Source organism: Agelaius phoeniceus, chromosome 19 (assembly GCF_051311805.1).
Source record: "Agelaius phoeniceus isolate bAgePho1 chromosome 19, bAgePho1.hap1, whole genome shotgun sequence".
Taxonomy (NCBI): Eukaryota; Metazoa; Chordata; class Aves; order Passeriformes; family Icteridae; genus Agelaius; species Agelaius phoeniceus.
This window is the reverse complement of record NC_135283.1, coordinates 6,573,219-6,599,340: the sequence shown is the minus strand read 5'-3', so window position 1 is coordinate 6,599,340 and position 26,122 is coordinate 6,573,219. Positions and strand designations below refer to the sequence as shown.

At 41.4% G+C, this 26,122-nt stretch overlaps 1 pseudogene; it reads right to left on the bottom strand.

The window, feature by feature from the left end:
* Nucleotides 1-9,316: 9,316 nt before the first annotated feature.
* Nucleotides 9,317-26,122, bottom strand: part of LOC143695532 (uncharacterized) — a 30,465-nt pseudogene continuing 13,659 nt past the window's right edge.

Here is a 26,122-nt window from a genome sequence, read left to right as displayed (position 1 = left end):
CACAGTTGAGGTAGCTCCATGATATTCTCTTTTCAGATTAATTATGCTCTTAGTCTCACCACCTCTACCAATTGATTTCCATAAGTCCTTAGAAAACGGTAATTTCCCTTTTTTCGTTCTATGAAAAAAAATGACAGTGACAAGAATTACTTGCACTCCCTATTTTCTGAAAAGCCTGAACATCAAGCCTTAAGAACTTTATCATGAGTTTTTTTCATATCAAACTAAATTTTAAGGGACTGGCAGAGAGAATGGGAGCCTCAAGCAAAAGAATTTAGGCTTCTAATTCTTGTATTGTCTTCTTACTTACCTAAGACAAGAAGTGGAAAGAGAATAGATTAGAGTTAGCAGCTGTTTGACATTTGCACATACTCTTCCACTAAAGAAGAGGTCAAGGATGGTTTTCTGGCCCTCCCTCCACAAGCTGCAGCTTCCTTCAAGCACATTCACCTACTGTGGCATGGAGCCCTCCATGAGCTGCAGTGTCGGGATGTCTTCCTCCACTGTTCTCCAGGGAAACAACTACTGGGAGACAACCTGCTTCAATGTGATGTCCTTCAGGGACTGCAGGGGATTCTCTGCTCTGTCAAGTGGAGCACCTTCTCCTCCTTCTTGTCTCACTATAGTATCACAGACCTGCTTCTCATACTCTTTTTTTCCCTCACTTGTCACTGCCTATTCATATGTTTTGTGCTTTTGACAATATATTTTCATTGAGACTGATGGACACAGTTGCAGAAATGTGTCTTGCTAGAAAATTGGATGCTATACAAAACCATGATTTTACAGAAAAGAATAGTGGAAGTACAAATATACTGCTAAAGAACTGGAAAATTGACAATGCTTCATTGTAATACGTCCCCTCGTTTTGCCTTCTTTCTCCATAAGATCTGGAAAGACTACTGGGCAGGAGATGGTGTTGTTTTAAGGAAAAGACTTTTTAGGATGCTAGGGTGCATGTTCCAATTTCTTGAGAAAATTGAAAAAAAGGCACTTTGTCTCCTGTGATTAATATCATTAGCCAGTAGTGATAAAGTCTGATCAACAAGAGCAGATCAAAATCTGATGAGGCCAAGCAATATACCCTGAGTGGCCAGGACAGAACCATATAGTCATCGAATCAGTTGAATTGGAAGGGGCCCTTCAGGATCATCAAGTACAACTCCTGGCCCTGCATGGGACCATCCTCGAGAATCACACCATATGCCTGAGATCAATGTCCAAAACTCAAACAGGCGTGATGCTGTGACCACTCCCTGGAGAGACTCTTCCAGTGACAAGCCATCCTCTGGATAAAAAACATTTTCCTGATACCCGAAAACTTTTTCCTAAACCTCCCCTGACTCAGCTGCATGCCATTTCTTTGAGTCCTGTCCTTGTAGACCCCATTTGAGAACTTTCTAATACCAAGTTGAGGCTGCCCCAGAGTAGAGCAGAGCAGAGCAGAGCAGAGCAGAGCAGAGCAGAGCAAGACAATCCCCTCCCTTGCCCAGCAGGTGATGCTGTACCTGATGCACTCCAGGACAGGCTTGACCCTCCTGGCTGCCAGGGCACTGCTGATGCACATTCAGCTTGCCATTGGCCAGGAGCCTGGGTCCCTTTCTGCAGTGCTTCTCTCCAGTCTCTTGCTCCCTAATCTATACACCCACCAGGATTGCCCTGCCACAGGTGCTGAATCCAGCACTTGACCTTTTTCAACTCCATCTGGTTGATGATGGCCTGTGGAAATCCTCTAAAACAGATGGGTTTGGAAAAGCTGCAAAAGGCAGGCCTCAGAGACAGCAGAACTGTCATTGAAGCTAAGCAGTAGTCATAAGGTTTGTCAGCAGAAAAATTATATAAGAAGTAGAAAAGTAAGGACAAATGGAACAATGGTCTGTGTATTAATGCTTGTCTAGAATAACTCCCTAAGCTACAGCAAAGTATATCTAGCCAGATGTTAGGTAGTTCTAAGTTTAATAATGGAGCTCTGTGCATTGTATCTTAAGGCTTGCAAGCAGGTCTTTTATTCGATAGAAGCAAGCATTGTTTTAACCAAAGGTACGTGTACTTATAGTGGTTGGATAGAACTACTGTCAATATGCTTTTGCTTTGTGTGATTGGTCAAAAAACTTTTCAAGTAAGTTGTAACATTAAGTTCTTTGTCTGCTGTTGGGGACGTGAGCTGCTGGCAGCTTCCCATTGTAGTCATCACCATGTAATGAGACTGATGCTGGAAAATACAACGGCTTGAGACGCTGTCCCCAGCAGTCCCGCCCCTTTTGTGATTTGTGCATAGACTCCTGGTTGGCGATAATTGCCCATCTCTCTTATTTGACAAGATCTCTCTGCAAGGTCTTTCTGCCCTCAAGGGAGTTAGTTCACAGCTCCTCCCAATTTAGTGTCTTTGGCAAACTTTCTTAATATTCCTTCAAGTGCTGTGTCTAGGTTGTTCAAAAGATGTTGAAGAGAACTGGCCCAATGATGATACTGTCTTAGCCACTGAAATTAGTGCTTCATACTTCTTCTTTTTCCTTAGTGCAGAAATCACAACAAATGTCTTGTTTCTTTTCTATCCATGCAGATATCTTTGCTTATGCTCATGCTTTTTATCCCAACAGCAGCTGACACCACATTTACAGGCACAGCAACAGCACACTTTTCCTGCTCTTACTAGACTTAACAATTTTGCAATCTGTCGATCAGTGACCTTTGCAACTAAAGTCAGACCTTCAACATTTCTCATAAAAAGAGTATAATGTCCTCAGAAGAAAACTTTGCTGCATACTCTGTAAGACTGAAGAATAGATTATAATGAGTTAACATCACAATCATTTAAGCACAGACCCTGTACTTTAGCAGGGAAAAAATTAAAAGACGAGCTATTTTATGCAGCAACATATCTGAGAAACAAAACAATTAGGATCTTCCAAACTGTTCCCTGCAATAGAAATGTACTTGTAAGAATACAGAAGATTAAAAAATGTGGTTTTGAAAGGCTATATTATGAATTCAAAAAGCATGGCTATTAACTGCTTTATACGAACACAGAATAATGGCAACCAAAATACACTCAAAACAGGGGTTTTTCCATTTTCTCTCAAGCCCCACACATTGGGCACCAAATTTTGTCCTGTTTTAGGGCAAATTTGGGAGAAAACCTCCAAAAGGGGGCTCCTCCAGAAAGCAAACCCACACAGCCCCTCCATCCAACTGGGTCCAGAAGGATTCCATGGAGACAAGTGGAAAGAACCTGTTTATTGAACAGGCAAAGCACCCCTCAGCACACAAAATGAACAATACCAGATGACACCACTCTTTCACCGCTCTGAAAAAGTAGACAACTTCAGAAAGTCTCTCTTGGGAGTGGTCGCTCTGTTATCAGTCTGTCCTGTGCTGGGGTAGCTGCTGCAGGCCACAAGGTGCAAACTCTCAGTGTTTCCCAGGTCCCAGTCCAGAGCAGTTTCAAGTAGGTTGAAAAAAGGGAAAGGAATAACAGTCCGGGGAAAATTTGGACTTAGCTAAACTAATTAATGAGCAGAAACAAAAAAGCAAGAGCAAAGCAGAAGCAAAGCAGAAGCAAGAGCAAAGCGAAAAGCAAAGCAAAAGCCGCACTATGTACTGCCCTGTCTTTGTGTCCCTCCAGCCATGGGGGAGTGGCTAAAAGCAAAACCAAAACAAAACATTTGCTCTTCAGAGTCAGTCTTGAAGGCACAGAACATGATATCCAGCATAAACAGAACACACAGATGAGCATACAAGCATCATTACGTCACCTTAGGGCAGTAGTAGTTTGTGAATCCGTGTTTAATTGGATCGTAAAAGGTAATGGGAGGTAACTGGGGCTTCTGAAGAAAAATCACGTCCTGCAATTTTGTGAAGTTACAAGCACAAAAATTTGAATGATTTTTACTATCCACTACTACATTTTCTATGAATACCACATCACAAGCAGTTCTAAAGCATGCACACCCAATGCCTATATATTTAAGGACTGTTTTGAAAGTCTCGTTATGATGAATTTCAAAATGACACATATTTGTTCTGTGTCCAAACAAACGTCTTGAGCTATAATTGCATTACTTTCACAGATGAAGCCTTGTTCTTGGACAATCCAAGATTCCAAATTAACATATTGCCATTTTTCACCAATTTGACGGGCCCATTCTCTATGTTCAGAAAGATAGGGAATAGCTCCACCATGATTTAGCCCTAATGCAGTAATAGGAAATCTCAAATGCACTGAGGCATTGCGTATGGTTAACACAGGAGCTGTGGCTGTGTTTGTAATGGGGTCATAAATAAAATTCACCAAGTGCCACCAGGATTGGAATTCTCTTTCAAAATCAGTGGCACTGTCCCAAACTATTTTCCGAATTTCAGTAGGAAAAGTGCCTTCTTCACATTCTCTTATCATTGAGGCAGCAACTGACTGCATCAACAATTGTGTCTGGATACAGCTAAGAGCCAGAGAAAGGTTGTTTTGTGTAGCACTGAGTGCATCAGTTACCAATTTGTGATCATTTACATTAACCTTTTCCCAAGCTGGTAATATGTTTGATAGCAAGCACTGCTGTGTTCTCAAAGCCAATAAGGATGATTGCAGTGGTTGTTTTAATTTGGTCAAATCTCTATTTGTGGCAGACAATTTATCCATTTGTACTTCTGAATCAATACTATTTAGAATTCCCAAACCTGTTCCCACAACACTGGTTATAACTCTTAGTGTTCGTTTTTAAAGAAAAAACGGATTTCCATTTTTGGTGGTCCAACCCTCAAAGGAAGTCTGCAAAAAAGGGAAACAGGCCAGCTGAATTTCTGAGACATTGTTTTGCATCATCAGCAATTTGACTTGTTTAAGAGACCATGCCAGATTGAACAATATGTGTTGTTGACCAGTTTTCCTGATTATATATGGTCCAATTTCAAAACTTCTCGGGCTAAGCATAAGCAGTGGTTGGGCTGGAGTGGTGGTAGTAGAAGGTTGGGTCATTACCATTTATTATCGACTTAAAAGAAAGGTCTTCAGTATTTTTGGACCAAAGACAAACTACCTCTGCAGTTTGTGTTAATGTAAAATTGTGTCAACAGTCTTGTATGCTTAGGGGTGTACAAACCTGTTCACACTTATTTGTCTGATCTGTCAAAACAATGATTGAGATTGCTTTACTATAAGTAACTCCGCAAATCATTCAGCTGATTTTTTCTCCCACTACCCCTTGAAGCTGCCAGGTTTTTTGTCTTTCCCATTCCTGCAAAGTGAACAAAAGCCTGTGACCAAAGCCATTCAATAACACATTGACTAAGGGGACTCTCAGCCCCTTCTACCAATTGGGGTATAACTATTGTACTTAATGTGGGCTTCATAGTCTCAGTCCCTTCTACCCACTAGGATGTAACTACTGTACTCAATGTCAGCTTTGTGCTCTCAGTTCCTTCTACCCATTGGGGTGTAACTACGGTACTCAGTGTGGGTTTTGTTATAGCATCTATTTTCAATTTATGAACTAAGCCTTTTCAACCTAATGGGTCAGTCAAATTATTTTGCCAGCGGCATGTCACATAAGTGAGTTTAGGTAAAGCAAAATTATGCCAGCAATCAATTAGTTCATTTTTACAATCCTTTGTACTTGCAACATTGTTCATTTTGCGACCTAGAGTGTAATGCCCAACATGCTCTTGGCGGCAACACAGAGTAAGGGGAATTTGTTTGGCACACTCCCACTTGTTTATAGGACACAGTCTTGCTGAAGGTTGTCCTTCATTTTTCCCACCTGGTTCCATAAAATTTCCGGCAACTGTGATGGAGGTGGATTTCTCATAGAGAGATCCTTCCATTTTTCTGCATGCTTCCACAATCGACTCACCAATTATTCCAGTTAGGGTTCTAGTCCAGTCCTTCTGATCTCATCCCCACTCACTTGGATGATATACCTCAGAGTCATGCAGCACTATAGACTCTAGGTTCGGGTGGCCACCCTTGGGATATGCTCCTAGAACATTAGCGTGATGGAGGGTGGCTTCAGACCACGACCACTCAGCAGGATCCTGTCCATGGAATTGTAGTAGGATGCAGAAAAGCATCACCAGTGTTATCATGGTTCAGATGATTCTCATGTCCCTCAGGGTTCTTCTGTAAAAGTAAAAACAACAGCAATCCTTCTACTGAGGGGCAGAAAAGAGTTAAAATGATGGGATTATCCAGCATGTATTTATCTGATGCTCTTTCCCTAGAGCATCAGAGGCTAGCCATGCATATTTCTTCAGAGGGGTTTTCAGCACTAGTGCTACTTCCCCTACAGTAGGGAGGTCCACCAGAACAGGTTGTCCAGGGTAATGTGCTGGACTTTTTGAATTGTCAGGTCCCCGTAGTGAGGGAATGATGCTTGGAGCTGTTGAGCAAAAGACAGTGATTTTGGGACATCCATTCACCCCCCATCTACTGTTCACTCTTTTAACAGCTTCCCATAACCTAATGTCCCAATTTCCTTCCCGTGGCTTCAGAAGTCCTTTCAAAAAACCATTGGTCCTTTCTAAGATCCCCTTAGCTTGAGGGTAGTAAGGGGTGGGGAAAGTCTGCTTAATTCCTTCACCTTTTGCCCAATGCTGTACACCTCTAGCAGTGAAGTGGGACCTGTTATCAGATTGAATTTCCTGTGGCTTTGGGCAAGTTCCAAACCACCCCTGCAAAGCTTTAACCGTATTATCACCTGTAGCTCTTTTCAAAGCATCAGCTTGAGCCAACTCAGATACAATTTCTACTCCTACTAGCACAAAGTGTTTACCTCCTGACTTCTTAAAGGGACCGATGTAGTCTACCTGCCACATGTCCCATAAACCTTTGCCCTTTCTTAAATGGGTCATCTTCTAAAGGACGTCTCTCCAGTCGCCTGCGACATTGCTCGCAGGCTGATACGCATGTTTTACACATTTCCCTGGTAACGGGCCAACCACAAGCATGAGCTTCTTTGTACAAATCTTTCACACCTGTGTGCTGCCTTTTTACATGCAGCAATTCTAATAGTTGATCCCAGTCCTCACTAATGAGTTCCTTTTTCAGAGGGTTGAGCCTTGCTAGTTCATCAGCTCTATTATTCCACTCTCCTGCTGGATTTCCATCTGTTTGGTGAGAAGCTACCCAACCAACAGCAAAATTTCCTTGGCTTGCGGCATCTAAAATTTCTTGCCACTTTTCCTTTTGCCACACTGGAATTCTGTGAACTTCCCAATTATTTTGCTGCCAGAAGGGAAGCCACTTGGTACAACCTTTGTACACTGCATAAGAGTCGGTGTAAATGCAGACAAGAGAAATGTTCTGTGCCTCACGTCGGAAAACACTCCATACAGCTATGAGCTCCCCAGCCTGAGCGCTGCCTTCCCCTTTGGTAATGATTCTTTCACCAGATGAAATGTGTAAGGCAGCTGCTCTATATCTCCATACCTTCCCTTCCCATTTTGCAGAGGCATCTGTGAACCAAGATCTTGCTGCTAGTTCGGGGGAGAAAGGAAGGGCAGCTTTGATTACGGAGGCAGATTTATCTTGGCTGCTAACCAGGCTCTCAGCGTCTTGGATTGTTAGATTTTTAGCAGCATCTTCCGTTATTGAGACGATATTACAGTAGGCTTCCATCTGAGCATACCATTTCCTAACTGAGGCCCTTTGGGCTACCCCGTCAGATGAGAGGGGGGGGTCCCATTAGTGACAATTTTGATAACTTTGAAAGCATCTCTTAATACAATAGGGTCTTGTCATGCAATTTTTTCCTCTTCTAGGAGAGCTAAGCTAACCACAAACAACCCCTTTTCCCAGGTAGTGTATCTTTTCTCAGAATCTTTGAAACCACAGGAATAAAAACCAAGTGGCCCCGTTGGACCCTCGGGACCCCACTGCCAAATGTGTACTGATAGCCCTGAGGAGGCAAATCCCCATTCCACCTGAAAGGGATCTGTGGGATGGGTAGGGCCTAGTGCTTGGTGAGCTGTTGCCTCAAAAATCAGTAATTGCAATGCTTCTTCCTGAGAAGGAGTCCAATTCCATTTTACCCCTTTCCTCATCAAGTCATAAAGCGGCCTAGCAATTACTGAGAAATCTGGGATTATTGAGCAATTATTGAGAAATCTGTTTTCTCCAGAACACTAATAGTCCTAGAGCTTGCTGGAGATCTTTCCTCAATTCAGGCATTTGAATCTGATCTAAAGAGTTTAGGGTATCGGGTGGAATACATGTCATACATCCTTTCCACCAAATTCCCAAAAACTTCACTTCCTGAGAAGGCTTCTGAGTTTTCTCTGGGGCCATCTGCAAATCAAGACTTTCTAAGTGAGAGATTATTTTCTGCTGATGTTTCCCTACTACCTCTATTTCATCCTCCCCCCACCCCACCAGAACGTCATCAATGTATTGATAAACAGATACAGGATCAGGTTTGGGTATTTTTTCTAATTCCTGGGCTAAAGCATGGTGGGCCAAAGTGGGGGAGTGTTTGTAGCCTTGGGGAAGCCTAGTGAAAGTGTATTGCTGTCCTTTCCCACATGAAGGCAAAGTGGTCCATATCTTCTGGCTGTATAGGTATCATAAAGAAGATGTCTTTGACATCTATAATTGCCATTGCCATGATTGAGTGAGCCTTTTCTTGAATTGATGTTATTAATTCAGCTAAGTTTGGGACCGCTGCTCTAAGAGTATCTGTGTTGGCATTCAGCCTGTGAAAATCTATTATTAATCTCCACTTTCCATTGGCTTTTTGGACTGGCCATACCGGTGAATTAAAAGGAGAATGTGTGTAAATGATTACCCCTTGGTTTCTCAAGTCCTGTAGAACTGCTTTGATACCTTCTCTGGCACCAGAAGGTAGAGGGTATTGCTTTACATTAGTTGTTTTATTGTAGGGTAGGGAGGGTGCGGTTTGAAGCAGCCTAATGTTATGTGGCAGTGTGCCAAAAGACCACACAAATCCCTCAGAGTCTTCCCACTGCCTCCCAGCAAGGACATCCACTCCTAATCAATTATTTGGAATGTTCCCAATTACCATTTTGATGACTAGTTGATGGTCATCTCCAGGGAGTGTCAGTTTGGCTAAGGCAACATTCATAGATTCTGTAGTTCCCAGAGCATTAAGAACACAGTATTGTCTCTTAGTTGGAACAATTCCACACCTCTGGGCATCCTTTTTTGTTAGTACAGAGATTTGAGCCCCAGTGTCAATCAAAAAGGTTACTAGTAGCCTTTTGAGGCCCATGATAGCTGGAATTAATATATCTCCTGATTTATTTTTAGTGAGCATTTTTAAATAAACCCAAGCTACACCCCTTTGCCCGCCTGTAAGTGGCAGAGAGATTAGATTCCTGAAAACCCCGTTGGTTTTGGTTCACTGCCTGTTTTCTGAGGAAGAGGCTGGGGGAGGGTTAGTTTTGGTTCCTGAGAAGGGAGGGGTGCACTGGGTTGAGCCGATGGATTCGGTTTTCGCTGGTGCCAATTATTTATTATTTTCTGCAATTTATCAAGGGGCAAACCATCCATCACCTCTTTGGGGACCCCCTTTTTAATTCCCAACAACCATCAACAGTGGTGGTTAGAGATCTGTTTTCCTTTCTCTGTATTTTCACTGTGAGGAGCCCCAATAAATCAAACATCTTTGGTTTTTTCTGATTTCTCCTCTGGGGTTTTTATAGGTCCATATTGTCTACAATAATTAATCATATCTACTGCAACTTCACCCCATGTCCAAACTTTATGGCTGCTGGCAGGTGAATCAGATTGAGAAGCTAAGGGCTGTGAGGAGGAAGAGTACGGAGTGAAGCCAGGATGTCTAGATCCACTTTGGTAAGTGGAGTTCCTGAGGAATCTATCTAGTCTTTCTACAGGATTCAAAGCCATTATTGCTTTCTGTAGAGTGATTGCTGTAGGTTTAAGCATTTCTGGAAGCCCATGAATTCAAGGGGTCATTAGTTTTGGCTTCACAAGTAATTGCATTGGGCATTCAAAACCAGGAAGCAATTTCTTTTCATGAATCATTTGCAGGCAGGCAGCTTTGTGAACACTTTCTAAGAGCTGGTCGGGGGTTCCAACGATTGCCAGGGGGTCACCCCTTTCAAAGGATTCATTCTCCCGGCCCAGAAAGATGCGCCCTGTGTCAGGGACCATGCGTCACGCTTATCTCCTGTTGTTAAGAAGACTCCACATCCCCAGTACCCACTGGCCTCCTGTTCGGTTAATTTAATTTGATCTCCACCACTGAGGGACACTCTGAAGTCATATTCTGTCTCCAATTCTTGTGGGAGGCACCCAAATTCTTTTTTCAGCTTAGCTAATTTGGTAGCGCTGGATGGTATTTGTTTAGTTGTGATATGTGGGTCAAGATCCTCTTTCGGTGATGGAGAGAGACAGGGAGACTGACTCGGTGATAAGAATCCAATTTTATTGTGGGATACAAGGGTTTATATACTATTTCAGGGAGACTAGTAATGTGTACTACAACGATTAGGTTAAAATCACATACACAAACTTACGCATATAACAACATCTCTTGCTTGCAGAGTTTAATGGGATTTTCTTTTTCCGGTAAACCCATTTGATTTAATCTTCTTGCAATCCAGGTCTAATTTTCAAAGTTCCATTTGTTTATGCCAAGGCATCCTGTTATCAGATCTCTTATGTTAACCAGGTCCAAAGTCCATAATCTGTCCTGTGTCCCCCAAACATTCCAATGATCCTCATCATTAATATAGTTCTATTCTGTTTGAACCAAGGGTCTCAAGTGAGGACAGCAGTATTCTCCCCAATTTTTTACTGCCTCAAGTTCCTGATGGGGATAGATTTGTTTAATGTCAGGAGTTTCCTTTCCCTCTGCCTCTGTAGAGGAATCAGTATGATGTGAATTCTTAGCAAGTTCCTCTCTAAGGGCAGCTCGCAACATATAGATCTCATTTCCCTCTTCCTTTAATTCTTTCTGCAAAATTTCAACTAGGTTTTGAAGGGAATCTATTCTTGCTATTTCCTCATTTCTTCGCTTAAAATGTGTTTCTATGCCTGCTGTGAGACAAGCTCCCAAAACTGAGCAGGGGATGGTTTTATTTTTGCCTAGTTTAACTTCTGTTTCTTGTTGTAAAGAACAAATTCTATCTATGACATTTTCTAAATTAAACCAGTTGTTCTCTGTCCAAACCTCCTCCCCTTGGAGAAGGCTTGGCATTGTATTTAGCAAGCAGAGCAGAAAATTCAGCTTTAACTTTTGCGCTGGAGTTTTCGGTCATTTTGTGAAGGGACTAAAACCACGACAGGGAGGTGCAAACTTAAGTTAGACAATCTCACAGCCTTTGCTGTGCTCCCCTTTGCTTCCCTGGCTGGGTGAAGAGACAAAATCTGCCTGGGAGGCCCTGCTTAGTTCCTTCAGGTTGTCCCTTCCTTCCCAGACAGTCCGAATTCACACATAGACAAAAACAGTTTCCCCTTTTGCACTAAGAGATCTTTTGGGAAATTCTAAAGACAGAACCCTCAATAGAGTATGGGGATGTATTTCATCTGGGCGTGTGCAGTTTGTGGGAAATTCGAAGAGCTTTCCTTGCTTTCCAGCCTCGTTCAACCCTTTCACAACGAGGGGCTAGGTGTGGCTGAAGCAAATTGTCCTTCCCCTGTTACAGACTACAAACAGCCCTACAGACCCCTCTGTCTATCAGAATCCTGTCCATGACGCCAATTTAATGTCACGATCCGCTCATACCAATGGGGGTGGTGATGGTTGGTTAACTGATCTCGGAGTGCAGCACACAACACGGAAAGGGGATTTCAGTATCAATCAAAACAAATGCACCTTTATAGAATGACCACAGTAAATGTGTGAAAGGAATTAGGGGGAGGAAAAGAATAAAAAGAGAGGGAGAAAGAGAGAGGGAGTTGTCCTAGGTTGACTATATGATGCTTTTATTCCCAATCGTCTTGTTCTGTTTATGCTGAATAATAAGTTTTGCACCTTTAAGACTTGTTGCAGAGAGTGAAGGGGGGAGAGAAGAAGCGTGCAGTTTGTTTTCAGACACTGCACTCACTCCTCCACATTTCTGCTCCTGGACTGTGTTGTCTGTGGATGAACAGACAGTGGGACAGAGCTCTCCTTTGCTTTTAGTTAGTTTTAGCTTGCTGAGGCAAGGAAGTTCCCTGGACTGTGGTTTTTTCTCTTTTTTCCCTTTTCTTTGGACCTCTTGAAACCTGCAATGGACTGAACACCCAGAAGAGCACCAGCAGCTGCACCTGTGGCCCACCGGGCCGGGCCTGGCCCACAACATTTCCAGCACCAGAGGGACTGATAAGAGCCTGAGCGAGCTGAACTGCAACCCAGGGAGGGGACTTTCTCAGTTTGTCATCTCTTTTGGAGCAACAAAAAATTGTTTTATATTGTTTAGGTTTTATTGTTTAATAAACAGGTTTTTTCCACTTTTTTCCAAGGAGCTATTTTCTCCTGGACCGGTTGAGTGGAGGGGCCAAATGAATCTGCTTTCCTAGAGGAGCCCCTTTGGGGGTTGTCTCCAAAATTTGCCCTGAACCAGGACAGGAGTATAGCTACCAAACATGAAGAGAGTAAGTCCTCATAGTCCAACCGATAGAGTTTGCCTAGTCACGTTGGGAAGATCTCAAAGTGCTGGTTAACTCAAGGTTCTATTATAGTCCATTGCTGAGGGGGGAAACAGATCTTGAAATGGCTGAGGGGGAACAGATACAATCAAGAAGAAGAAGTCTATTGAAATTGCTGAGGGGGAAAAAGGTATTGAAGACGGGTACAGACAGTCCATGTTCTCAGCAAGATAAGTCAGTATCAGCAGTGAGTGGGACCCACTGTTTCAGGACTGCTTTCTATGGGAAACCAGTCTAGGTCCAGTGAACACATCTGTAGGCAACACTTAGCAGGCATCCTGTTTCAGTCAGGCCAACACCCCTGCATCAGAATTACGGGGGTCTCAGTCCTCGGTAGGGGGGCTTCAATCTCCATCCCTCACGGTGGTAGTTGAGCAGATGAAGGATTTTCCATGGGGGGGCTACCAAGTTGCCCCAGCAAGTTCATCTGGCCAAGAGGTGGGAAAATTCCTGGCCTATTGTTGCGAAGCAGGTGCAAGCATATAGGCCGCGTCGCCCTTTGGCAGGCCCTGCTAGAAGCTGTCACTGTAGACACAGCTGTGAACAATCACTTGGCAGGCCAGAATTCTGCTCAGGGGCCTCAGGATTTTTGGCGTTCATCCACCTATGGCAGGCCAGAATTCCCATCAGGGTCTTAGGGTCCCAATGTCTGTCCTGGGAATGGTTGTGAGGCAAATGAGGGGAACTTCAGACAGTCTTTCACACGTATCAGAAAATCTGTTTACTGAAATGGCCAAAAAGAATGCATAACATTTAGAATTGAGTGGGAAAAAAAACCCAAACTCAAACCGTTAGAGCAATATCATTCTAGAGAATGCCATGTATCTATGAAAAATACAAAAAAACTTCTATTTTCAAACGCACCTACAAATCACCATTTTGCTTTTTTTTTTTTTTTTTTTTTTGTTTTAAAGCTCTGGCACTTATCTGGTTCCTTTTTGAGCTAGTTCAGCTCATTAATCTGGTAAGAAAGCAGCTAAAAATAAGCAGAAAAACCTATGGGGAACAGGATGCCGCTTCAGCCATGTTGTAGTGAAGCATTAGGTCAGCCTTCTGTGTTGTAGAAATATGTCTGTCATATATGAGAATCAATACATAGCACAATCAAATATGTCTGTCATATATGAGAATCAATACATAACAATACATCACTTATTTTGAACTTTCTCATTGCTACTGGGTTCCTGAATGATCAAAATGGTTTCAAACCAAACAACACCCAGCCCTCTAACATACTCCCCAAACTATTGCAATGGAATAACTTGATCAGTTGAAGAGCTCACTATGCAAAAGCTGAATATGAAGTCAAGAATGCTTTGTTGTGGATTACCATTGTTTGGGAGAATTTATCCCCTACCCTCCCATGTAGGTATAGGAAAAAATTAAGTAGCTACAAGGTTTTTACAGCTGTTCTTGTATTTTGGGATAGTAAGGACTCAGGGTAGTAAACAAAACTGTGGTGAGTTTTACTATTGGCTTTATTGCTGTTTCACTTTGAATTAACTGCTTTGCATTTCAGCTTACCCATCAGTATAATGAGAAGAATAATAATATCTTCCTTCCTGCCCAAAAGATGTTGAATTATGCCTGTGATGTCACAGACTTAAAAACGAAAAACATTGTGATTGAAAGGAAGTATTGGCATGCCACAAGGTAACTGGAGTGAGCTCTGTTTCCTCCTCAGCTTCACTGTGATAGTAGAATTTTAATTAGCAGTTCCAAAACTTTGTCTTAGCATAGTCTGGTGACATATCTTAATAGAGCAGTGTCCTAGGGTGACTTCATGATGCTTGTATCCCCAGTCATCTGTTCTGTTAATGCTGGATATTATATTCTCTGCCTTCATGACTGGTTCGGAGAGCAAAGGTGGGGAGAAGAAGCATGGAGTTTGTTATCAGAGGCTGCACTCACTCCTCGAAAAGCAACACTGCTCCACATTCTGTGCTGCGCTGTGTTGTCCAGGCACTGACGGAGCAGAACAGAGCACTCCTTTGCTTTTTAGTTGGTTTTGCTGGCTGAGGCAGAGTTTTCCCTGGACTGTCTTTTTTTCTTTCCCTTTTCTTGGAACTGTTCAAATCTGCTCCGGACGGGGACCTGGGGTACACTGAGAGTTTGCACTCTTTGGCCTATGGGAGCCTACTCTGGGTAGCAGCCTTTCCCAGTGCCGGAGGGATTGATAACAGAGCGAGCATCCACAGGAGAGACTTTCTGAATTTGTTGTCTCTTCAGAGCTGCGAATGAGTTTTGTCATCTGGTATTGTTCATTTTTTGTGCTGAGGAGTGCTTTGCCTGTTAAACAAACAGGTTTTTTTCACTTCTCTCAGAGGAAATGTTTCCCAAACCAGTTGAGAGGAGGGGCCGTGTGGGTGGGCTTTCTGGGGGGGGGGCCCCGGAGACATAAACTTTTAGGAATTTGGGGATTTTAGAGAAGCTGTGGTTTTAGTTAGAGATAAGCCTTATTAGAATTCATCAAAATAAATAGGTAGGCCTTGATGAAGTTAAGAGTTAGTAGTTAACTAATAATTGATTGCTTGTCAGCATAATGTTTGGTTAGCTGGGTTTATAATGAAGAATATATAAACTGATAAATTGCTTTTAGGAACATTAAGACAATTGTAGGCCTCCTCTGTTCTGAAACCAATTGAAGATGGGGAATGGGAGTTCTACCAATGGGTTCATTTGTCATATTTGCATTGAAAATGTAGAAAGGTCAGAAGGAGGAAGACTTCATTTATTTCCTCATTTTGGGACCCATCCCCATGAAAGGGACCACCGACTCATTTTGAGGAACAAACTCCGCATGCTTAATAGCTTTTGAACTAATTACCATATGAAGTGGGGAATGGGATGTACCAAAATTATGAATATATATTTGTATTTTGGGTATTCAATACTTGTATAGATAAAAGGACTCTATAATCACCTGTAAATCACAGTGTGTATTTGGGAGCTATCCTGCATGCTGCCCGGCATTGCAATAAACGTACACTTTCTAACTTTAAACTGTTAGAGAGCCTTTGTCCATCACAGTTGGATATCAGTACTAGATCAATACTTTTAATAAATCACCCCTTTTTGAGGTTTGCTGCCAAATTTACCCTAAACCAGGACAAGCAGGATGTGCAACTTAGAGAATGATGGAATCACTTTGGTTGGAAAAGACCTTTAAGAACATTGAGTCTAAATGTAATTAGCAAATGCAACCACCAAGAAATGTTTTGCTGTCTGAAGAGAACATGGTTTATCTGGTAAACTTTGCAAGTATTTGTGTCATCACAAGCATGCATGCCCAATGCATTAGATGGGAATATAATAAGAAACCTGTGCAAATCAACAGAATGATTCTCAGGGTAGGATATTGGCATGTTTCATCCTTCTTCCTGACTTCTTCAAATGAATTATTTTTATAAAGTAAGGATTGGAATTGTTACTCTTTTGACAGTTCTTACTGTATTGCTGACATTTTTGGCATACGAATGCCGAATGGGTCAATTCACCTAGTTTTTCAGATAAAGACCAAGATTTAGTGTTGCTTAAGCTGGAGGCAGAAATACTTAAATCCTCCAGCCTCCTTCTTAGTACCTTATTTCTATTACAAAATCAGTGCACAATCTTGTCCCTTAAGGTCCAGCAAGCTCAGTTTATACCGATAGGGTGACATTAGTAGGGCTCACGTGATGCTGCACACAGAAGCCCTCAGGGTGCACCTCTAGCAGACAGTAATTCCATGCAGTTGGACAATCCCAGTGCTGACTCTGGATCACCTGAAGAGTAGAACTAGAGAGATTTGATGGAGAGCTCTCTGGAGGAAGGAAGTGGCCTGAAGAAGACAGCAGAAATCCCATCTGTGTGTTTGTACAAATAATGTGAATGCCATTTACAGGAAAAGATCTTCAAATCTATCTAGCTTTTTCTGCAGATTATTTGTCAACTATACGCATTACATGGACAGTTTCACTGAGCATCTGAAATACAACTGTGTTTAAGTTAATTGATTCAGGGTTGGGAATCAGGGAAATAAAGCTTTTCAGGAATACCTGACATCTAAGTCCTGCAGAAATGTATCTATTTTTAATGTCCAGATGCTTTTTAAAATAATAGATGACCATTTAGTTTCCTAATAGTTTTAATCAGAAATACAAAGAAAATTTTAAACTCACATCTTTTATAGCTTGAATATCTTTCTTCGTTTATTTCCTGGTTTCCAATTCAGTGATACAAATCATATGATTAGGTAATGAGAACTTAATGCTGTATAAAAATATTTAATGCTATACTTCCAAGTCAAGGCCATGTTTTTCCTGGAACTGTTTAAAAAAAAATTCTAGCTGGATTCTCTCTACCCCTCATCGTTATATGAAAATCATTTAAATATTATATTTTGACTTTACATGCTGCAATTATATTCAGAAATTCAAGGCTCTCTTGTTAGATTGTTTTCATGGTTTTCTGGCTCTGCTAACTTCCCACCACCATTCTTGGCAGCTATATATTTTTGCAGCAAGGCATCACAGGGGTCTGTGAGAAGTTTTAATGTGAAGCAGAACTAACATGCAAAATACACATGACATACTCAACATATTTAACTTCAGAAAATTACCGTATGCTTAGATGGAATGAAATATGAAATAAATAAACCTCACACAACATTTCTAAATCTTGGAAATCTATTACCTGAACTTTGAGTCAGTTTGCAGGACAGGACTCTATAGAAATGCAAATGTGAAGTCCAAGGAATAGAGCAGAAGGTGTATTGGGCAGGGGTACAGAAGATTGCTCTGAAGGGTGATGGAAGCAAGATTGCATCCTATAAAGATAGCAGCTGCTTCTGCTGGTGCCAACATAGAGAATTTGTGCCACCAGCCTAGTTTTCTAGGGACATTTGACCTGTACACTCTTGAGGGCTTGCAGATGTGAATGAATCTGTCCTTTGATCTTATTCTTCTTTTGAATCTCTATGACCTGATTTGCTATTGTGTACTGTACCGTATTGTTTTATAAACAGACATGTTTCAACTGTTTGAAAGCTGTAGTTGAAAGTGAGCTTGCAATCATGAGTTGGCTGTCAAAAGAATTAATTTTCTGCTTTAAGCAAAATATCAATAGAAACATTCAATCCACTCCTATGATACAGATTCATTTTGAATTTACAGGGTAATTTGCATTAGTGATTATACTGCATGTGCAATAAATACAACTTGCTTGGTTTCTAATGATGATAATAGTCCTCTTTGTATTACTATATGGATTGAATCCACCATCATTATTTTCCTGATGTTATTGTGCTGTAAAGGAAAAATAGTTTTGCATTAACCAAGGAGTAAAATGCATGCATTTAGCATCATTCTTGAAGGTAGTCCTCAATTCTGAAAATACCTCTCAGAAGCTGCATCAAATAGGAAAGCTAGACAGATGGCAGAATGCAGAACCTGCCATTTAGGATCCAGTACAAAATAACACCCAAGAAATTCTTCATGGATGCTGCATAAGTACAAAGACGCCACTATTTAAAGGTGAAAAATCGTCAACATGAAACTTGTTTGATGAATAAAAAACTATGCTAATCAATAGACTACAGTGCCAAGTGTGCTACAAGGCTTTTTTGTAATTAACATCATTCCCAGCATGAAAAAATACTATTTTTATTGTAGATTGCTTAAGAGTGCACAACAGTTTGGAAAAAAAGTGCTTTTCTTTTTCTATTAATAAGAACTGTGCATCATTCTAAGAAATACTGTAAACAGGTTTTTGAAAACAATGTTATTTTGAAGGTTCATTCTATTCATAAATACTTCACATGAAAAAATTTGATCTGCTCTCCATCCTGAAGACTCCTAAAGGAAAATGTCTTTGTTGGATTCTCTTCTCATTAGTTCAGGAGCTCAGTCTTACCTGCATTCTAATGTTTTATTATGTTCCTGATGGCACGGCTTAGACATCCTTGTCTCCATTACCATCATGATTTCCATATCAAGTGATGAGAATTTTTCTTCAGGATTGGTGAAGTTAAGTGTCATATCATTTATGTCAAGTCAATTTGAAGTTTTTTCCCAAAGGAATCTCTTCCTTCCTAATAAAAACCATTGGCAATAGCAAACCTACTCAGTTGTTCAGGAAGTGAAATAATACATCTCCACTATGCAATGTCCTCCATTTTTTTTTCACCAGAAGAAAACTGCTGTTTTCTTCTTCTTCTATCACCTTAGACTTACTTTCTTCAAAATCTTTTTAAACCTTTAGATTTCTCTTTATAGCTAATTCCTTTCACAGTGTGCTATAGCATATGTATTTTAAAAGGCCATTTGTACATATTCAAATGGCTTACTTCTATTCTATTAAGAAATGGCTGTACTTCTATTAGGGAAACATAAAGCTGCAGTAATATTTTATCTTATACAAAATTTTAAAAACCCTAACGATTAAAAATGATACCAGAAAATGATGTCTGTAAGACTGTGGCAGGAGGCTTTTTCCAGAACAATGTGCAGTTCTTCCCAATTCTATTTTTCCCTCCGATTACTTTGTACAAAAATATTTTTACGCAGTCTTCCAATAGTGGTATGTTACTACTGGGGTAGAGTATTGCCCTGCCAGCATTGGAATTGACTCGACTGTAGTTGTGTTCCAATTTGCTGATGGGGCAAGGTTTTTTTTGCTGAACACACTTTAGCAAGCAAGAGAGCTTCTTAGTCTTTAGATGCTATGAGTTCCAGAAGAAGATGAATGAGGTGATGACATGCCTTGTGTTCTGAAGAGAGATCAAAAACTTATTTCTGGTAACCCCCTCTTGGTACAGAAAGGGCACAGAGGGCTTTGAAGCAGCACTTTCACCCTCTTTGCATTCACTAGTAAATCGGAGACAGAGCTTGCCCCAGGGTTTGTGCAAAAATACTCTTTTGATGCAACTCTTAACCAGACAATATGTCTGGGAAAATTTGCAGTGGCAGAAAGCAAGCCCTTCTTGGGAAATCTACCAAAATGGTTCAGAAGTTATTCCCATTCACTGTTGCTAACCTCTGCTGTCTAGCTGTCAGATATGTTTGGGACCATGTTGAAATCATTCTAAACAATGTACTGATGCTGCACTGTTGAGTAAACATAGGTATTTTCCATAGGTATCAGGGAAATATATTTCTATTGGTAAAAATGATAGAAAACAATAACAGCATGGCAGAAAAAAAATACATCAATAGAATGAAGATGCCCAGAATTCTTATTTTGAAGTTACACAGAGTCAATATTTTCTAAAGGAGGTTGTAAAACTTATTAAGAAGTAGGAGTGCATTCCATGTGACTGGTGCACAAGTTCATGTTTCTAACTCACAAAAAACATATTATTAAAAGAAAAATGTTCTGTCTTGTAGAAAAGTAGCCCATTAGTAATTTTATCAAAGATAGTATTAGATCAAGTATTCCTACAAGACAGTAGTAGTACTACGAAAAGCCTTTTGGCATCTATTTAACTACAGGAAACTTGAGAAAGAAGAAGAGTGTCTTTCTCTGCTGTAAGCAGTACTTCCTATTTGCTAGTGCTGCTTCAACATTGTCTAAAGAAAACTTGTCAAAATAAGACTATTTTATATAAGCAACTGTAACTATCCATTCCATTCCAGGCAATTTTAACTAGCAAGTATGAGACACACACTCTAGTTAGAGTATATTCTAATGCATAGATGAAGTATACCATCACTAATTAATGGGGACTCTGGACAAAGGAGCAAATGCAGATGAATTTCAGGGAAGGAAATTATTGGAGACCTAACTGCAGTCCCTTGACTTTACAAGAAATGATGTCCAGTAATCCCAACCAGAAACATATAGAACTCCTTGCATTTGTGGTCCTCTGTTCTTCCTATATGAAGGAACTGTGTTTCGAATCAATCTTCAAAATGGTATGGCTAAAGACCTTAGATGCCTCCAATTTTTTTTTTTTTTCCAGAAGCAACTGTCTCAAAACATCTTTAAAGCTGACTTTTTCCCTTTAGATGCCATATTTTAAAAGAGCATCTAAAATAACATTTTATATAACAGGTTATTCTAAATATCATTTAGAAATTTAGACTAAAAGTAACACTCTTCCTAGTAATCTTTCATTTTTTGCAGCTCAGTGCTAACATAGGCAGCAAAGAAGAGAACAGACCACAGCTCTTTCTGGAGCATCTTGAACAAATGCCCTTGCTTATGTTCTAGTCATTCACTTCACCAAAATACCTAATGATGAAGAAAAGGTTGTGAAGGCATTACTAGTAGTGTTACATGGCAATGTATAGGTGTGATTTCTCAAGTAGAATTTGTATCACATAGATGATACTTGGCAAACAGCAAATGAAGGGGTTTTTCTTCAGCTCTCAGACTGATGTTACATGTCAGTAGTTTAATAAAAAAAACCCAAGAAGGATATTTTTTAACATGTGAACTTAATTACACCCCTACCATACCATGGACATCTGAATCTTATGAATAGACAGCGTCTGATTTAGAAAAACATAAAGAATTATCACAGTTTAAAGAAACATATGGTCATAAAACCTTTGCTGATGGAATGTAGCCTATTCATTGGTTGAAATGAAGCAGGTAGACAGGACATATGAAATATTTTTTTGTGGATCAAACATTTATTTTCTAAAGTGATGCTGACAGATGGTGAACTCACCAACTTAGATATTACGCAGTAGATAAGGGTACATAACTTTCTACGTCAAGGGTTAGAGTTAGGGTTAGGGTGCAATAATTCAAATACCTGGTAAAAAAATTCTGTTTAATATCTACCTCCTATTTAAAACACAACTTTTCATTTAATTATATTTGCGGAATATTATAATTTCATTTGTTTCTTTAAAATTACTTAGCTTTTATTTCAAACTAAGTTGTGGTTTGCGTAGAACACTAGTACTAGTGAAGGTTTTTCCGGGCATAGGGGGAACACCTTCTCATTGGATTTGTGTGCACAATACATTTTATCCAAACTGAAAAATTGATCCCAGCTGTGTTCTATTCATCATTCTTACTGCATCAGGCCTGAAGATTCTGTGAAAATTAGCCTGTGGACCTTGAACATAGCTCATGTGAAACATATGGCCAGCGCATAAGTCCAGTAGAGAATGGAGACTGACAGTAGATTACTGCGGCCTGAATGAGGTCACACCACCAGTGAGTGCTGCCGTGCCAGACATGTTGGAGCTTCAGTACGAGCTGGAGTCCAAGGCAGCAAAGTGGCATGCGACCATGGATATTGCCAATGCCTTCTCCATTCCTTTGGCAGCAGAATGCAGGCCTCCGTTAGCCTTCACCTGGAGGGGAGTGCAGTACACCTGAAACTGACTGCCCCAGGGGTGGAAGCCTGGTCCCATCACCTGCCACGGACTGATCCAGACCGCACTGGAAAAAGGCGAGGCTCCCAAACATCTACAGGATATTGATGACATCATTGTATGGGGGAGCACAGCAGGGGAAGTCTTTGAAAAAGGAAAGATTATCCAGATTCTGCTGAAAGCTGGTTTTGCCATTAAGAAAAGCAAGGTTATGGGACCAGCTCAAGAAATCCAGTTTCTAGGGTCAAGTGGCAGGATGGACGTCGTCAGATCCCGACAGAGGTAATCAACAAGATCACCGCTATGTCTCCACCTACCAACAAGAAGGAAACACAAGCTTTCCCAGGTGCCATAGGCTTTTGGAGAATGTACATTCCCAATACAGCCAGATTGTGAGCATTCCTGGTCACCTGCAAGAAGAACAATTTCCACTGGGGTCCTAAACAGCAACAAGCCTTCACTCAGATCAAGCAGGAAATTGCTCATGCGGTTGCCCTTGGCCCAGTCAGGGACCAGAGGTGAAGAATGTGCTCCACTCAGTGGCTGGGAACCACAGTCTGTTCTGGAGCCTTTGGCAGAAGGTGCCTGGTGAGACTCGGGGTTGACCAGTGGGATTCTGGAGACGGAGCTACAAAGGCTCTGAAGCACTCCCACAGAGAAGGAAATCTTGGCTGCCTGTGAAGGAGTTCAAGTTGCCTCAAAAGTAATTGGCACCAAAACGTAGCTGCTTCTGGCACCACAGCTACCAGTGCTGGGGTGGATGTTTAAAGGAAATGTTCCTTCCACACATCACGCCACCAATACTATATGGAGCAAATGGATTGCCCTCATCACTCAGCAAACCCGTATTGGAAATCCCAATTGAAACCCTGGGATTCTGGAAATTAGAACAAACTGGCCTGAAAGGGTGACTTTTGGATTATCTGAAGAAGAAGAAGAGGAGCAAGTGGCATGTGCCGAGGAAGCCTCACCATATAATGAGCTACTGGAGCCTGACAGACAATATGCCCTCTTCACTAATTGTTCCTGCTGAATTGTAGGCACTAACTGGAAATGGAGAGCTGCAGTATGGAGCCCCACATGATGAGTTGCACAAGATACCGAGGGACAAGGTGGATCGAGTCAGGTTGCAGAGCATAAAGCTGTCCAGCCGGCTTTGGATATTGCCAAATGAGAGAAGTGGCTGAGGCTCTATCTCTACGCTGACTCATGGATGGTAGCTAATGCTCTGTGGGGATGGCTGGGTTGCTGGAAAAAGGCCAACTGGCAGTGCAGAGGGAAACCCATCCAGGCTGCCAAGATTTGGCAAGACATTGCCACCTGAGTAGAGAGGCTGACCATGAAGATTCGACACATGGATGCGCACACATCCAAGAATAGGGCTAATGAAGAGCATCACAATAATGAACAGGTGGACCAAGTTGCCAAGGTGAAAGTATCACAGGTGGATCTAGACTGGCAGCACAAAGGAAAATCATTCCTAGCTTGTTGGGCCCATGATGCCTCTGGTCATCAGATACAATGTACCGATGGGCCCATGAGCGAGGGGTGGACCTTACTATGGACAACATCTCACAGGTCATCCACAACTGTGAGACCTGCGCTGCAATCAAACAGGCCAAGCGGGTGAGGCCTCTGTGGTACAGTGGGCGATGTTTAAAGTACAGGTATGGGGAAGCCTGGCAAATTGACTACATCACGCTTCCCCAAATCTGCCAAGGCAAGCGCTACGTGCTGACCATGGTAGAAGCTACCACAGAATGGTTGGAAACCTACCCTGTGCTTCACGCTACTGCCCAGAACACCATCTTGGGCCTAGAAAAGCAAATCCTGTGGAGACATGGCACCCCTGAGAGAATTGAGTGGGACAATGGAACCCATTTCAAGAACAGCCCTATAAACACCTGCGCCAGAGAACATGGTATGGAATGCATCTATTATATCCCCTATCATGCACCAGCTGCTGGGAAAGTTGAACGATGCAACGGACTACTTAAGACTACTCTGAAGGCACTTGGCGCAGGAACCTTCAGGAACTGGTAATTGAACTTAGCAAAAGCCACCTGGATGGCCAACACCCGAGGATCTATCAATCCTGCTCCCGCCCAGTCTGAACCCCTGCACACAGGGGATGGAGATAAAGTTCCTGTAATACACGTGAAAGGTATTTTGGGAAAGACTATTTGCATTAATCCCACTGCACGCAGGGGCAAACCCATCCGTGGGATTGTTTTTGCACTAGGACCTGATTACACTTGGTGGGTAATGCAGAAGGATGGGGAAACCCGTTGTGTACCACAAGGAGACCTAATTTTAAGCTAGAGGTGAGCGTAATGTTTCATTTTCTATTTTATGTATATATATATATATGTATATATGTATATACACATATATACGTATAGATGTAAGAGGATATTAGTTTGGGTATAGATGGTAATAGAATAAGGGGAGGATTATGTCCTAGGTTACAATATAAAAATGTATTCTGTTCCCATCCTCAAGAGCTGCTGAAACCAGGAGGGGGGTTGTTTTTTCCTTATCTCCTGTTAATGGGCGCATCAATGTCTTGCTACATGACTCACAGATAACTTCCTCTGGGAGCCATTTCTTTTTAATGGGTAATCAAGGACCCACTGCATGACTAAGAACGATTTCAGCCCATTGTGAGATGCTCCACCCAGGGGGGAGGAGCTAAGCATCCCCAGCTGGATATAATCTGGGTTTTGGGACACCACAAGCAGTCTTTCCACTGGATTCCCAGAAGAACCGTCACCCTTACCCACTGGTTTTCCAGAGGACAAGAGCTACCAGATGGTTTCTACAGGATCACCACTTCAACAAGACCATTTCATCCGGACTGCTGCCACCACCCTAACTAGCAGGGTGTCAGGTTGTATTCTAACTCTGTCAGTGGTTTTTCTTTTATATTATTGCATGTATTTGGGTTTTTTCCACTCCTCCTAATAAATTATATTTCTAACTTGGAGTGTCTCGCTGGTTTTGCTTTCAAACCAGAAGAGGTGCCAACCGAAAAATTTGCAAACTTAAGAGTTAACTGGCTGCAGTTTTGATTTCCTTCTTAAATATATCACTGAGGCACTACCAGCTTCTCTAATTGGCTTAGCAGCATGTCTGTTCTTAGTGCCAAGCAGGGACTCACTTTGCCAGGCATGGAGGAAGCTTCGAGGAGCTTTTCACAAAAGATTCACTTCTGTGGCTGGCTTCTTCCCTCCCCACCAAAAACCAAGCCATGCAAAACCAACACCTTAACTAATCCGTAGTACTTAGTATGCATCCAATAATTTATTTTAAACTATACTTTACATTTATTACCAAATGCACTAAAAAGAAATGGATCAATAATATTGATCAAAATAGTTCCAGTTCAATAGAAATATTGGGTCATGCAACTCTGGTTTACACAGCTATTTTTTGTACAATCAACAGGAGCTTTTTTCGCCTCTAAAGAAATGTTTCCTGATGGTTTGGATCAGAAGATCCAGTGTTGCCATTCTGAGATTTTTGTTTTGAAGGCCATAAGCTGTGCTCAGTGTTTTGGGTATGTTCTTTGTTGTGCCTTGCATATATTTTGGATAGAAAGCCAGTATAGATAGTGTCCTTGCTGCAGTAGCCATGCTAAATAAGGCAGAGTGTCTGGCTGATGTACTGGGGCTGTAGACTATCCACCACTCGCCCAGGGCGGTGAGGATCTCTAAAGGAATATAATATTGGCTATGCTCTGGGGGTTTTACAGAGAGAAAGATCCTCATAGCTCTAATGATTTGTCTCCTGAGTTCTGAGCAATATGTTGTAAAGAAGAAGGCTGCTGTCTTTTCCAACCATCTTCCATGCATTTGAGAGGATTATTTAACTTCTTGTCTGAGAATGAATGAAATAATAGTCGTAATAAGTTCTTTTTCTCTGTCGGTGCATCACTGATTGAGTTTGGGTAGGTTACACTTTATTTCTTTTTTTTCTTTAAATATTACATCGTAAAGTGTTCCAAATTCCCAAATTCTGCTTCACTTTATTTTGTAGGCCAGACTGGTTCATCTTCTCTCAGCTGTATTATTGCAGACCATATCTGAATGGATTTTTTTTTCCATTTTGAACATTATTAGATTTAAACTGTATGAACAGAATACTTTTATCATTAGTGTACCAGTTTGCAAAGAAATACTAAATTTTGAAGACAAGTGACGCAACT